This window comes from Solanum dulcamara, chromosome 4 (genome assembly GCF_947179165.1).
Source record: "Solanum dulcamara chromosome 4, daSolDulc1.2, whole genome shotgun sequence".
Classification (NCBI taxonomy): domain Eukaryota; kingdom Viridiplantae; phylum Streptophyta; class Magnoliopsida; order Solanales; family Solanaceae; genus Solanum; species Solanum dulcamara.
In genome coordinates, this window is record NC_077240.1 from 69668042 (window position 1) to 69684755 (window position 16714).

Here is a 16714-nt window from a genome sequence, read left to right on the forward strand (position 1 = left end):
ATTAACCTTACTCATACTACACATGTTTAATTTCAAAATGATAATTCTTCAGAAATTTCAACCATAATCACATGAATTAAACATTATTAAAAATCTAACAACAGAGTCTTAGGTATCTCAATTTAGTCAGTTTTTGATTTCATATTTTTCAACCATTTCATCTGCTACCTATGCAATCTGATAGTCTGGAAAAACACTTTATATACATTACAAATATCTAACAAAAAATATTTTCTTTATATACGGTTCAAAAGGACTATCTATGGTCGGAGAACCGAAAATAAATGCCATGAAACCAAAAGTCAGTTAATAATAAAAAAAATTAAATGACATAAAACATTCAATATAAACTAAAACATCAATACTGACAAAGATAAATAGATAAATCAATCCAGATAAACAAGATAAACCAATCCAGATAAACCATAACATCAAAGAGACAAAAATAAACAGATATAGTTTAAATTAAATAGACATTCCACCCCACACTTAAAGTTGGGCACTGTCCTCAGGAGCACAAAGTAGTAGACTTCCCTGTCTACTCATCCATCAGTCCTCCAGCAGCTGAATCTTCAACTGCCAAAGTGTCAAACTTTGTGGCCTTCAAATTTGACTCCACATTTGAGCCTGTCTTCCTCCTATCCTCATCCGTAGGGATGTCATCTTTAGTAGGCTCATAAAAATCAGGCCCAACTCTTAGGAAAGCCATAGCATGCTCATTCATTGGATATTGTCTTTCTACCTCACGGAGTTCTTCTTCAGTCGAGGCAGCCCTCCGGTGCAGTGTTGAAGCATCTCTAGGCCAAACATATAAGCTATTATTATATTATCGTGCTTCACGCACTCCTACATAGTAAGGACTGGGTCATAAGTGTAGTCTGGTCCCTTAATGTTTGTGACATCATAAGACTCTGAGGTAAGGGGGCCATATAATCATATTGGTCCTCGGGGACCCCAACCCTTTGGCATATCTCCGTGATGAGTCCTCCGAATATGTACCCTCTGCCTCAATGGACTCTGCAGTTACAGATGGTTCATTTGATAACAACACTAACATTGACGTCCATCCCTTTCATAAGGGTATAGACCAAACACACTTTGTCCTACGTTATTTTGGTGTAATGGAGGCGTGGAATAAGTCTGTGCATGACAATTTTTACCCACACACGTGCTTCTTTATTAAGATGAGTATATGAGAATGTATTGTGGTATCCCCATAGCCCATGACGTACCCACTTTATTATTGACTTGGGCCCACATAAATTATGATAGACATACCTATTTGGTGGTTGAATATTCAACTCTGTCAGGGTGGTGGTAGGTAAATCAGGAGTTCCCAATATCTCGTTGATGGCCATTGGAGATAGAAGAGCATCAACCTCTCGCACTATAATGTAATGAGTGCGCTGATCCAGTTGATAATTTGCATAAAATTCCCACAATACGTGAAAATTTCACGGCTTCAATTCAGCAAATAAGAAATTCATATTAATCTCCTTTATTCTTCTCATGATTTGTGGGTAGTCTCTCGCCAATTTTTCTTCATCAATGGGCATATCTGATAGATAGCGAGATTTGGTGTGTCGCTTGTATAATTCTTTCCTATTGGATGTACCGTTCTTAATCCAAATAGATGAGACTGAACTCGAGGCATAGGTGGGGCAGGTGGTATCAAGGGTGCTCTTTTCTCTCTCTTCCTACTACTGGGGCCTACTGGTTCCTTTACGGGCCTTCGGCTAGATGACATTGTTTTTGCATGCAAGCCACCCAAAAACAAAACATATAACAGCCTAGACATGCATTCGAACTTTAGGCCAGTAACCCACACTTAAGTATTTTATTAGCGTGCAAGTGATATGAAGGTACTCTGACTTCCCTTAATTTGAATAATATGTGCATACATGCTAACAAACCAACGTATTCTTCAATTAATCAACATAGTAAATCCAATACTATGTGAATTCAAAAAGCTTTTTTTATTCTAGCATTCCCCTGAAAAAGAAGTATACATGATTCAAGCAACAAAGCATTATCCAAAATTAACTAACTTCAAGCATATTTTCAACCCAAAATTTAGAACAATAGAAACTCACCCCACATTATTTTTACAAATCAAACCAACTTCAACATAATATCTTATGTTTACTTACTCAATAATTCAATATAAAATATATATAACAACCAAAAACATCCATTTCTCTAATACTAAAATTAGGGTTAGAGTTCAAGAACATAAGCCATAATCAATTAACCATAACAATCAATTTCTCAATAATTTTACACACCTATAACAATTTCAATCTAAGAACAATAAGAATCAATTAGATTGAGTCAAAACCTAAACCCCAAGAACATAAGTATGTAAACTTCAACCATTCATATCCTAAAAGTAGTTCAAGAACACATACCGTGTTGGTGTGAAGGAGAAATTCACAAAATCTTGCTTGAATCGGAGTGTGCGTCGTGGATTTGCTTTAGAAAAGAGGAAGTTTTGAGAGCAGAAGAATAAGGGGAAGATAATTTGATGAAAACAAGGAGTTAAAGGGTTCTATTTAGGTGTTAAAAACTGAATGGGTTGGGTAAAAATAATTAAAATGGTCTAAACCCGTCGTTTTTAATGAAACATTCCGAAAATCTTCTCAGGTCCGCGATGCGGACTTATCGTGGACCTCACTGCTTAGTGTGCCAACATTTTAAAATTTAATTTAGACAGAAATAAACTAGGTCCGCATTGCGGACCTGGCGCGCACTTTACTTGTGATGTAATTTCACCAAAAATATTTGAAAACACACCTGGGCAAAAATTGAATTGGGATGGGGCAAGTCTGCAACATGGAGAAGTCGCTGACTACACTATTTAGGAATAGTCCAAACTATTTTTTTAATCTTTTTTCGTGTGCAAATTATACTATCATTATTATACACTAAAATAAAATGAAATTTAGCAAACTAAAAAAATCTATTTTAACCTATAAAAAATATTTTACACTACCTCATGGTTTGCCTCTGACGTAGCGCCTAATTTAAAGTCGTGGCACGACTGAGTTTTATCTTCATTCATTCTCGAGCTGAATTTTTTCTTCCTCATGATCAACGTTTTTCCCAAAATAATGCTTAACACGTTGTCCATTCAGTATGAATGTGGTCAATTTGGCGCGATTCCATAGTTCCACAGCTCCATATGCCGACATTCGCATCACCTCAAATAGTCCACTCTATTTTGTTCGAAGCTTAACTGGAAAAAGATGCAAACGCAAGATAAAGAGCAAGACTTTTTGGCTTGGCTCAAATGTTCGAGCGACTATATGCTTGTCATGCCATTGCTTTTTCTTCTCTTTATACAACTTTGCATTCTTATAAGCGTGGAGTATGAATTCCTCCAATTCATTGAGCTAATCCATATGCTTTCTACTTGCCAACTCCGAGTCTAGGTTCAACTTTTTGATGGCCCAATATGCTTGGTGCTCCAGCTCCACCGGTAGGTGACATGTTTTTCCAAATACCATATGGTACGATGAAGTGCCAATTGGTGTTTTGTATGCAGTCTGGTAGGCCCAGAGAGCTTCATCTAGCTTTATAGCCCAGTTCTTTCTTGTAGCATTGATAGTTTTCTAAAGGATTTGCTTCACCTCATGATTTGATACTTCAACCTGTCTACTAGTTTGGGGGTGATATACTGTGGAGACCTTGTGCCTGACACCAAACTTAGCTAACCGATTCTTTATCGTTTGATTTATAAAATGCTTACCTCCATCGCTAATGATAGACCTTGGAGTGCCAAACCTTGTGAAAATGTGCTTCTTGAGGAATGGACTTACCACTTTAGAGTCATTAGTTGGTAAAGCAATGGCCTCAACCCATTTAGAAACGTAGTCAACTGCCACCAGTATATACTGATTTTCATATAATTATGGGAAGGGACCCATGAAGTCTATTCCCCACATATTAAAGATCTCTACCTCCAGGATGTTATTTAATGACATCTCGTGCCTCCTTAATATTGTGCACAACCTTTGGCATTGATCACAGATCTTCACTAATTCTGCAACATCTTTAAATAAATTAGGTTAAAATAAACTTGACTGCAATACCTTATGGGCTATTCGTTCGCCCTCATGATGTCCACCATATGTAAATGAATAGAAACTGTGTAGAACTTGTTGAACTTCAGATTCAGGCACACATCTTCTTATCATCTGATCAACACCTCTTTTGAACAAATAAGTTTCATCCCATATATAGAACTTTTCTTCATAAATTAGCCTCTTCTTTTGTTAGGAGTTTGCTCTGGGGAGAAATACTCCACACACTATGTAGTACATAATATTTGCATACCATGGGAGTTCTTGTAGCTCTATTGCCAGTAGTTTCTCATCCGTAAATTCTTCCTTTATCGACTTTTATGCACCTACATGGGATGAATCTTCTAATATTTATAGGTGGTATGCTATTTGATTTTTGCATCCTCTTCTATTTTTGATTTAATATCTAATTCTTGGAGAAGTAAGATCTATCTTATTAATCTAGGTTTCACATCCTTCTTGTTGAAAAAGTTCCTAAGGGATGCATCATCAGTATAAACAATCACTTTTGTACCTACCAGGTAAGAGCGGAATTTATCAAATGCATAAACCAATGCAATCACCTCCTTCTCTATGACAGTGTAGTTTGCCTTAGCCGATTCAAGAGTCTTGCTGGCATAATAGATGGAGTGAAAATTTTCTCCTTTCTTTGTCCCAGCACTACTCCCACTGCTATCTTACTTGCATCGTACATCAGCACAAAAGGTAGCTCCCAGTCAGGAGCTATCAAGATTGGGGCTTCAATCAGCTTGTTCGTCAAGAGTTCAAAGGCATGCAAGCATTTATCATCCAAAATAAATTTTACCTCCTTTTCTAATAAGCTGCACATGGGTCTGGTGATCTTTTAAAAATCTTTGATGAATCGCCGATAGAATCCGGCATGACCTAGAAAATTGCGGACATCTTTCACTAAAACCAGTAGTGAAAGCTTTTCGATTACTTCAATTTTAGCTTTTTCTACCTCCAAACCATCTTTTGAAACTTTGTGCCCTAACACAATACCCTCCTTTACTAAGAAATGACACTTTTCCAATTTAAGATGAGATTTGTTTCCTCACACCTTGCTAGTACTTTCTCTAGATTATGCAAACAAAGATCAAAAGACTCTCTAAATACTGAAAATTCATCCATGAAGATCTCTATAAAATCTTCCACCATATCATGAAATATAGCTATCATGTACCCCTGAAAAGTGGTAGGAGCATCACAAAGACCAAATGGAATACGCTTAAATGCATATGTCCCATACGGGCATGTGAACATTGTCTTTTCCTGATCGTCCAGTGCAATGATAATCTGGTTGTCACCTGAATATTCATCCAAGATGAAATAGTACTCTTGACCTAATAACCTATCAAGCATTTGGTAAATAAAAGGCACTAGGTATTGATCTTTCCTTGTGGCATCATTGCACTTTCTGTAGTCCATACATATACACCAACCAGTTAATGTTCTTGTGGGGATAAACTTATTCTTCCCATTAGTCACTACCGTCATTTCCCCTTTCTTTGGTACACACTAAACTGGGCTTACCCATTTATTGTCAGAGATTGGGTATAGTATGCCTACATTTAGCCACTTAATTATCTCTTTCTTCACCACGTCTTTCATGATACGGTTCAACCGGCGTTGTGGTTGTGCACTAGCCTTTTGTTCTTCTTCCATGAAAATCCTATGCATGCACAAAGCGGGGCTAATACCATGAAGATCATCTATTTTCCATCCAATTGCCTTCTTGTGCCTTTTTAATACCTTAAATGTTGTAGTGACCTGCATCTTAGACCATGACGATGAAATAATTACATGTAAAGTATTATTCACTCCAAGAAAAGCATACCTGAGATGTGTTGGCAGTTGCTTTAACTCCAAGTTAGGAGCTTATTCAAGTGATGGATTAGGTGAAAGACCCTATTCATTGTTCAATGGTTCCATATTCTTTTTCCACATATATTGACATTTGGAATATCAAGCACACTAGCTATCTCTTTAGCTACCATGTCCTCTTCCATATCTTGACCCATCAAAATTCTTTCTCATCGATGACAGTTAACACAAATAACTCTTCATAGACTGCAGGAACTTTAGTGCCTAATAGACATCAAACACCCTAACTTTTTCATGTGCTCTCATAGTCAGTCTACTTATAGCCATATCAATAAGTGCACCTCCTGTTGCTAAGAACGAACGCCCCAAGATAAAAGGAACCTCTCAATCAGGCTCAAAATCTAATAGAACAAAATCAATAGGAAATATGAGGGATCCCTCTTGGACTAACACATCCTCAATAATACCATCAGGTCTAGCTACAGAATGATCAACTAATTGTAATAAAATGTTAGTTGCTTTAAGTTCTCCCAAACCTAATTTCTAGCGTACATCTAGGCATCAATTTTATACTAGCACCTAGATCACAGAGACCTCTTGCATTGCTGCACTTACCAATAGTTACCAGTACCGTGAAGGTACATGGATCTTTTTGTTTAGCTAAAAGCTTAACTTTGTTCAAGATTCTTGAACTACACTTTTCAGTGAGTGCCACTATTTCAAATTCAGCTAACTTACCCTTTTGGCCATAATATCTTTTACAAATATGACATATTTAGGAATGCCCTGTAATACATCAATTAAAGGTAAGTTAATTTGTACCTATTTAAGAATATCTATGAATTTTTCAAAACATTCCTTCTCTTTCTTCTTTTTAAATTTTTGTGGGAATGAGGGAGGTGGTTTTGTTTTTGTCTCTTGCTCCTTTTGTGGTCATCTAGATTCATTAACTTTAGCCTCCACAGTTTTACCTTTACCTTCACTATCTTTTCTTTGTGGCTCTAGCTCTACTAGTGCTCATCCACTTTATGTGGTCACATCATTTACCTGCATGGAGTTTGGATCAGTGTTACCTGGTAAACCACCTTGCAGATGAGAATTTTGAGCACTTGCTAGCTATCCCACCTACTTCTCTAAATTTTTAGTAGTGATTTCATACTGATGAACATCTGCAACTAGCTTAGCTTGGTCATTCATGAGTTTTTTAAGCATGTCTTCCACACTTATATTTCCTGAACTTCTTGATTGTTGGTTCATCTAGTCTTGCTAATTATAGTGATGGCCTCCTCCTTATGGTCTAAATTGACCTTGGCCTTAATTGTTGTACTTCTGCCCATCTCCTTGTGGTCTGAATTGGGTCTACCCTTAATGTTGGTCTAGCTGATTTCCACCCTATGAGAAGTTCAGATTGTTTCTCTAATTTGAGTTGTAAGTATTTTCATAGTTCTGATTACCTCCACCCTAGGTACATTACCCATAAAATTCACCGACTCAAGATTACCTCTACAGTATTCTACCACATGTTCACTACTGGCATACACCTCGCACCATATGTCTTGCTGCTGAACCATATTCATCGAAGCTTGTTGATTTCCTTTTGCCAAAGAACAGAAATGCATTGTCATCACATTCTGCTTTGCTACAATCTATCTCATCAATGCTATCACCGCATCAATTTCCAATATGCGTGCTTGTTTTTAAACTACAGGTCTAGAGTTTCCTCCGTTCCACTCAGTATTTCCCTGAGATATGCGATTAAGCAATATATAGAGCTCATCATATGTTTTCTCTAGTATATGTCCACCTACAGCAGAGTCAAGAAGAATTTTGGAGTTGCATTCCAACCCTTCTATGAAGGTGTGGACCAACACCTCATTAGCTTGATGATGTGAGGATAATTAATGAGTAAAGATTTAAACCTGTCCCAAGATTTGTACAAATTTTCTCCACATTTTTGTTTAAAGTTTAAAATTTCATCCACTAAACTTAGCTGTTTTCCCCGAATGAAAGAACCTAATAAGAAACTTGTCAGCCAAATCATTCCATGAAGTAATTGAGTTTGGTGGTTCCGACTTCAACCACCTCTTAGCTTCCTCTAACAAAGAAAAGGGAAACAATGTTAACCTCACATAGTCAGGAGATACCCTATTAGGCATATAAGTGTCTATAATCTCCAAGAAGTTCTGGATGTGGACTTAGGGATCTTCATGAGGTAAATCGATAGACTGTCCATTAGAGTGCAACAGCTACACCATGTTCTATTTTAGTTTAAATCTTCCTCCAACTGGCGGTTTCTCAATGCTAGAGGTGACATTCGTGTTCATGCTCCGTTCCTAAAGTGAGAAGTGGAAATTTCCTTCAACGATCCCAATCTTATTCCTTGAATTAACGAATTTCCATCCATATGTTATATGGGATATGATATATATTTTCATGTTTTAGAGTATGCTCAGTTTCATAAACCCATGATAGGGCTAAAAAGGCTAGTGAGATCACACTACATTATGAATATTCTCAGATGAGATTCCTTAAATGAATCGTGTTTATGATCTGTCGCTCTAAGCATTTCTAGTGATCCTTTCTTTTCAATCTTGATAGCAATGTGTATGATAATAGATGAGATATGGCAGATGGGAGAGAGTGGATATTCCTTATTGTGATAGTTTTGGTGTGCTTATTCCATATAATGCTATAGAAGTAGAGGAAGAGCAAGATGGAATCTTGTTGTGTGAAATAGATAGATGTGACAGTGTAAATATGCTAAGATTGGCATGATTATTCTTAAGAGATGTTGACTTCAAAAAATCCATAAAGTGGTTAGAATGATAGGCTTGCATGTGTGGTGGTCATTATGTGAGTGATTGCAGTAGGCTAGTAATGTCCTCTTGTAAAATTTTCAAGTAAGTGTATTGGGATGGTTACAGAACTAGGATTTAAGGTGGTATTTATGGAAAATGGATGAATGCGTGATGCGTTAGGTGCTTCTTGATTTGGACTCGAGGTCGATTGAATGTAATGGAAAGGAGTAGTACTCTTGAGATGGGGTTCTCTATAGAGGTATAGAACATGAAGCTTGTGCTCTAGATTAGCATAATTATATTATGTGTAGTAACCTGTGATGTAGCATTAGGCTTGAACATAATAAGAACATGCAGTTAGACATGGATTCTAAGGCCTTGGTGAAGGTAGTCATATGTATCCTTGTGGGAGTTATGAGTTACAGCTGAGAAAGAGTTGTATGTAGAAAGAAGAGTACTTAAGCTAGAAAGTTATCATTCATGTCACTTAATTAATAGTTGTTATACATTTATATCAGGTCATAATCCTCTTTCCCAAAGTTATGAGAAATTTTGATGAAAACATTGGACATGATAGCCCTCCTCTCATTTTTTTTGATTTAGTGTCGATGTTGAAGGTAGTGATCTAATTCCTATCTCTGATATAGTACCTCCTTGAGTTTGAGTAATTGAGTGAGTTATTCATGAGCTTGAGTATTTGAGTTCTTGCATTGCATTCGTGCTTTCCAATGATGATATTAATGGTTATTTGCTTTTTCCTATCTTAGAGCTGATGTTCATTCAGAGTTTGAGTATATAATGAGTATTTTTGAGTCCCAGTAGTTGATTGTTTGATTGATTGATTGGGTACTTGAGTCTTGATTTTTATTCATGCCTCGAGTTCATCCTTGGTTCACCCATCATTTGAGGAAGAATGATCCCAAGGGGGAGATGTTGTTATACCTCAAAAAATTTTAAGCTAAGACTCAAACCATTCTTCTTATACGTATAGGCCCGATCCCAATGACTTCTAATTGTATATATGTTTTAGGATCAATTCCTAAGTATTTGAATTGCATTAGAGGTGAAATTGGTTCATACATAACCTCTAGTACTAAGTAGTGTTCAAAGATCCTTTACCAATTGAGTTTTCGTATAAGATCATATGAGGGTCAACTTCAAATGACCATATCTCTCAGCATGTTAAGATTTATGTAGCATATGACTAATCAAATTAAATATCTACGTGTTCTCTTTCCAACGCCATCAAGTTTTCCTTATTTGGAGTTTGAAAAAGAACATTATAGTCCTTTTACTAAAGCACGTCCGTATAGGACAATTAGGTGAGCTCACTAGATGATTTGGCGACTCGCATAATAGTTTGGTGAGACCCCGACTTAGCTCCCCGAATGGACCTGAAAATCTTCAAAAACTATTATTTTAGGTGATCTAATGCACCCTTTTGGAGACTCACTGAATAATTCGGTGAGAATACCTCCAGCTCGCCGATTTGGACGACGAGATTCATTAAAAGGTCACTTTTTTTAATTTTTATGGTTTTCTTACATTGACAAAAGGGTATTCTTGACCTTTGACCCTAAATTAACTTCCCTTAGACAACCTTATAGTCTTATAACCTCCCTATTCATTCCAAACCCTCAGACAAATCAAAATTCACATGTTCTAAGTTATTTCAAGAGGAGAAAAAGCTAGGGTTCCAAGAATATTCGTCGAGTTCTTCAAGAATCTAATTCTTCCAAGTATGTAAACCTAAAATAAAGAAAGGAAATTGTTCTTCCATGTGCCCCATGATTGTGATAGGTTGATTGTTGAATGAATTGAGTCACCATGATTGTGTTTCTTGAGAATTTTCTTAAATTTAACATATTTTACATAATATTGAGTAATTGATGTTTTCTACGAATATTTTTCTTAAACAAATAATTTAAACTACTTATTTCATAAACCCTAATAGTATTTTGACTAATATTGGATGTATATGCCTAAGAATTGAGTCTAGGGCCTTGAACTTGTGAATGCATGATTGTGATTGGGATGTGATCATGATGATAGTCTTGATGAAACTTGATAGTCTTTTATATCTTCATAATTAAATCCAAGTGAATGGTCTCAACTGAATATTGTCATAAATGATTGTCCAAACTATTCCTAAATAAATGATTGGGAATAATTGGATAAATGATTGATTGAAAGGATTGATTGGATAGAAATGATGAACTGATAAAATTCCATATGAAACTTATTGATTGGTTTGATTGGGATTGATTGTCTTTTAAGCATTGAGTCTTGGGAGGAGTATCGATCATCAAATTGGGTAAGATTAAGTAACAACTCAAACTCAATAACTATGTAGCCAAACATATGAGAGGATTGAACTGTTAAATTCGGTTGTTTCCCTATTTTATTATCGGGACATGATAGTACTTGGTAGATTATTGGATCCATGATTGATTGAATTGTTCCTTAACTTGGAAAAGTATTGAGCGGACGTGAAATAATGTCGGCTTGATATACTATCACTAGCTCATAAGTTATAGTTGTTAGATGAGAGAAACTCTCATATAGGTCTTGATAGTACTTTAATTGGATTGGATTGGATTGTATATGATTGGTCTTTGTCTAAACCTTAATCTTGCTTTAAAGAGTAGTCTGATTGGATTGGATTGTATATGATTGGTATCTGTCTAAACCTCATCTCTGTCTAAACCTTAGTCTTGCTTTAGAAAATATTCTGATTGGATTGGATTGGATTGTATATGATTGGTCCCTCATCTAAACCCTACTCTTACTTTAGACGTATGACATCCTGAATGAGTTCCTTACTCTTGATTGAGTTACTTGAGTTGATGTTATTATACCTTATGCATGTTTCATTCTGCTATAGTACATACTAGTACATTCCACGTACTGACATCCATTTGGGTATGCATCCTTTAATGATGCAGAGACAAGTATTAGTTATCATCAATAGGCACACCATTGAAGATCGTTTCCACATTCAGCTTATTGGTGAGTTCTCCCTGATTTGGGAGGATACCACTCTTTTATCATCTAGATTTAGAGTTTAGACTTTTACTTTTATTTTGATTAAGGTAGCCATAAGCCTGTCATTGGCACCACTTAGACAGTTGACAGAGACTTTATAGACTAGATTAGTAATGTATTTATCGTATATTATCTATCGGCTAGTTTCATTCATACTAGTCTTGTGGACTGGATTAGATAAATTATTGGTCTTTGGCCTTATTCTATAAGTTATCAATTTGATTATGTTGTTGAGTCATTTTCTTGATGAGTTAAGTCTTCCGTTGATAGAATTTTGATTGATTGAATGTGTGAACAGGCCAAGTGGTTTGCTTGGGGACAAGCAATAGTCTTTCCTCATGCCCCTACCACCAATATAGCCCCTTTAAGTCTTGATACATCTTACTCACTCCACGATGAATACAGTACCTCAAACCATTTGATTCGGACAACTACCCTCTACCTGGAGAACACAAATCCTTCCCCTAAAGTTCTGAACTCCACTTGCATCAAGGACTGCTTCCTGGGCTTTCCCCAAAAAACTTTTCTCTAATCTCATTCAAGCTCACATACTCAAACTGCTTGGCCTTAATCTTTTCAATAAAGGTGGGTCTTAGATAAATACTGACCACCCCTCACCCTTTTTTGAGATGGCTAGCCTCATGAGTTTGGCCTCCAAGTCCTGAATCTCTCTAGTCAGGGGCCGTTTGCAGGCTACCAAATAGGCTAGACTGCCCATGCTAATCGATTTATGGCTTAATGCGTCTGCCACCACATTAGCTTTCCCTAGATGATACTGGATGATGACATCATAATCCTTGAGAAACTCCATCCATCTTTGCTGCCTCAGGTTCAAATCTTTCTGAGTGAACAAATATTCCAGACGTCGGTGGTCAAAAAACACTTCACACTTGACACCATAAGATAATGTCTCCAGATTTTTAGAGCAAACTCTATCACTACCAACTCCAAGTCAAGAGTCGGGTAGTTTCTCTCATAAAACTTCAACTGCCATGAGGCATAGGCTATAACATTCATATTTGGCATCAACTCAGCACCCAAACCTGAATGTGAAGCTTCATAATAAATAATAAAATCCATACATTCAAGTGGAAGGGTCAAGATAGGTTCCATGGTTAGAATAGTCTTAAGGTTTTTGAAGCTCTCTTTATATTTATCAGTCCACTCAAATGGTACTTCCTTCTGAGTCATCCTTTTTAAGTGGGTAGCGATAGAATAAAAGTTCATCACGAACAAGCGATAATAACTAGCAAGTCCGACAAAACTCCTAACTTTCGTCACAAAGCTAGGTCGACCCCAGTTCTTGTCCATTTCAATCTTTTGTCGATCCACCATTATCCCTTCTTTTGAAGTAACATGCCCCAAGAAGGCAACTAAAGCCAACAAAAATTCACACTTAGAGAATTTTGCATACAGTTTTTGTTTCCCTAAGACATCGAGAACAATGCGAAGATGGTCTTTATGTTTTTTCTCACTCCTCGAGTACACCAGAATATTATCTATAAATACAATCATGAATAAATCTAGGAATGGATTGAATACCCCATTCATCAAACTCGTGAAGGTTGCAGGTGCATTGTTCAAACCAAACCACATCACCAAAAACTCATAATGCCTATATCTGGTTCTAAAAGTTGTTTTGGGCACATCCTCAAGTCTAATCTTCAGTTGATGGTACCCAGACCTTAGATCAATTTTCAAAAAGACCGATGCACTTTGCAGATGATCAAAAAGTCATCTATACGAGGCAATGGGTACTTATTATGAATGGTGACTCTATTCAGTTGCCGATAATTTATGCACATTCTCATTCTACCATCATTGTTTTTAACAAACAAGATCGGAGCACCCCACAGAGAAGCACTAGGATGGATAAATCCCTTATCAAGAAGTTTTTGGATTTGAGCCTTAAGTTCTCTCAACTCTGCTAGAGCCATACCATAGGGAGAAATAGAGATTAGGTGAGTTCTCGGTTCCAATTCAATAGAGAAATCTATGTCTCTATCAAGAGGCAAACCAGACAAGTCTGTAGGAAATACCTCTGAAACTCACACACTACCGGAATAGACTCAATGGAGGGAGACTCCACATCGACATCCCGAATATGGGCCAAATAAGATAAACACCCTTGCCCCACCATTTTTCTAACCTGGAGAAAGGATATGACCTTAGCTAGCTTAGGCATGTACACCCCTTCCCACTCTAACCTTTCTCTCCCCAAGATCTCTAAAGCTATAATCTTAGCATTACAGTTAAGAACAACAAAATAGGGGGGACAACTAAGCAATGCCTAAGATCACATCAAAGTTAGTCATGTCTAGAATCACTAAGTCAGCCCCAAGTCTAGAACCCTATAAACATAACAGACAAGCATGATATACATGAGTGACTATAGCAGACTCTCAATCAAGGGTAGACACATTGATGGGGGCATTAAGTACATCACAAATCATATCAAAATCCAAGGCATATTGCACTGACACATATGAATAAGTAGAACCTAGATCAAATAAAACAGTAATCATCCGGTTACATACAAGAATAGTACATGTGATCACTGCATCATATGTGTCTACCTTGGTCTTGCCTAGAAAGGCATAAAATTGAGCCCTGTCATCCTGAAGGGCACCCCCTGCCTAGCTGCACTACTTATCGATTTGCACTACCATTACCTCGGCCTCTTAGACTTCCTCCTAGCCCACCTTGTGGACTTCCTCTACTATTTCCACCCTCACCCGTGTTTACCACTACTCTGGTCTACTTCGGTGCTGAATCTGTCCCGTGAGGGTGGGGACACTCTCTCCCTATGTGCCCCGGCTCTTAACTGTTAAAACAGTCTCGCTCAAAGGAAGGCATTCTACTTGGAATAAAAGAAGCTCCTTGGCCTTCCTGGGCCGGATGTTGCTTTGGAATACCTAAAAATCTACCCATAGAAGCGGGCATTACTGACTGGATTGGCTGGGATGCAATTTTTTGCCTACCTGATTCTCTAGAATAGAATACCTAGAAGTTGCCTGTATTTTTGGGCTTCTTAGGTAAAGTCTTGGCCTTCCTATCCCGTCGCGCTCCCTCTACTTTCTTCATAAAGTTTATAAATTCATTGAAATTCTTACCTGATGAAGTCATCTGAACAGACAAAACCTGCAACTCAGGGTTCAACCCTTTATAAATAACCAGATTCTCTCCTATTTTGTAGTTACTAGTTGAGTAGCATACGTAGACAAAGCATAAAATTTGGACTCATAAGCAGCAACTATTATATTACCTACTCCAATTCCATGAACTCGTCCTTCTTACAATCCCTTAAGGTACGTGGCATATATTTTTCCAGAAATAAGGCATGAAATTGGACCCAAGTGAGTAGGGAAAAAACTAGCTAGCGACACTTCACATAGGCCCTCCAACACTACTTGGCCTCACCCTATAGCCGAAAAGTCACAAATTCAACCCCGTGCTGGTGAATAATCTCCAACTTGTGCAATATCTCATAATAATCAAGGATAAAATCATAGGCATACTCACTCTCAAAGCCATGGAAGGATGGAGGCTTAAGCTTCAAAAACTTTGTGAGCAGGTCATGTTCAGTACCGATCATCACTGGACCCATAACTGGATTGAAGAATGTATCAGTGCCTACCACCTCATCTACTTGAGGAGCTCCAACAACAACTGGTGAGCAATTGGAGAAGGTGTTGTGGGCATGGTGGGAATGGTTCCAATACCATCCAACCCACTCAAAAAGGTCAAGATCTACTGTGCTAATATTGGGTCCATAGAGGGAAGACAGTAGCTAATGTACTGTGGATTTACAGTACTTTCAATACTTTAAACTTGAGAATTTACATGTCTTTCAAGTATTTGTTAGCATATTTGATGTTAGTTGTACTTATTTTGTCGGAAACTAAGTCGGAGAATTGGGTGAGGAATCACAGTACTGAAGGAAGAAGTTTATATAGATTATGAGTCAACTCTACGACTCGAAGTTACTTCTACGGGTCCAGATGATTGAGGAATACAGTTAAAGTAAAGTTGATGGGTAAATTCTACAACTCGTTCTTAGTCATACGAGTCATCATTTGAAGTCGTTAATTTAAAGTAAAAGACTGAAGACAAAGTGAAGAAGAACAGTTAGTTCTACGGGTCGTTCACTTTTATACGAGTCGTAGAACACACTCATAGCTGAAGTTACTGATGATGAAGTAAGGGCAGTGTCTTCGACTGCAATTGACTAGTCACCCTAAGATTTACAAGTCGTAGAAAGTTGTCATGAAGAAGAAGAGTTCCTCAGTGCAATGTGAGTGATTACGAGCAGGACCTACTACACAACAAAATATGTACGATCCATAAAAATGAGTCATAGACCCAAACCAATTTTATGTTTCCTATGTTCTCCGAATTCATGTTTACTTAGGATTATTGGTCTATAAATACACTTCTTAGGTTTAGTTTACTTTACGCATATTTTTGGGTTTGAGAATAGAGCTTGAACTATTTTTGGGCTTTTATTCTTGAATTATGATTTTTGTTATCGATATTTTACGTTCAAATTTTATTGAAGATTTTGGATTCTCAAAATTACTATTGTAAGTTCATGGTTGCTTTTAACATAAATATTATTGATTGTGATCACTTAGTTATGAATAGCTAATTCCATAACTAGGGTTATGGAAACCATGAAAAATTAACAACGTAGAACTTAGTAAAAAATAATTCTTGAATAGTGTGCATACATTTATTGTTTTTTCCTTCGTTTTGATTGCTTTTTAACTGTGGCCAACGTTAGAACTCGCCTAATCCTTACTTGCCGGATCAAAGAGTTAACAAATGGGACAAGGGATTAAACAACGAGATTTGAAGCTAATCATTCTCATCTAATTAGCTTGAATGGATCAAGGAATAGCTAAATCTGGGATCATTGTTATGGTTTAGTAAAGCATATACTCGTAGACGAATCAAATTGCATAG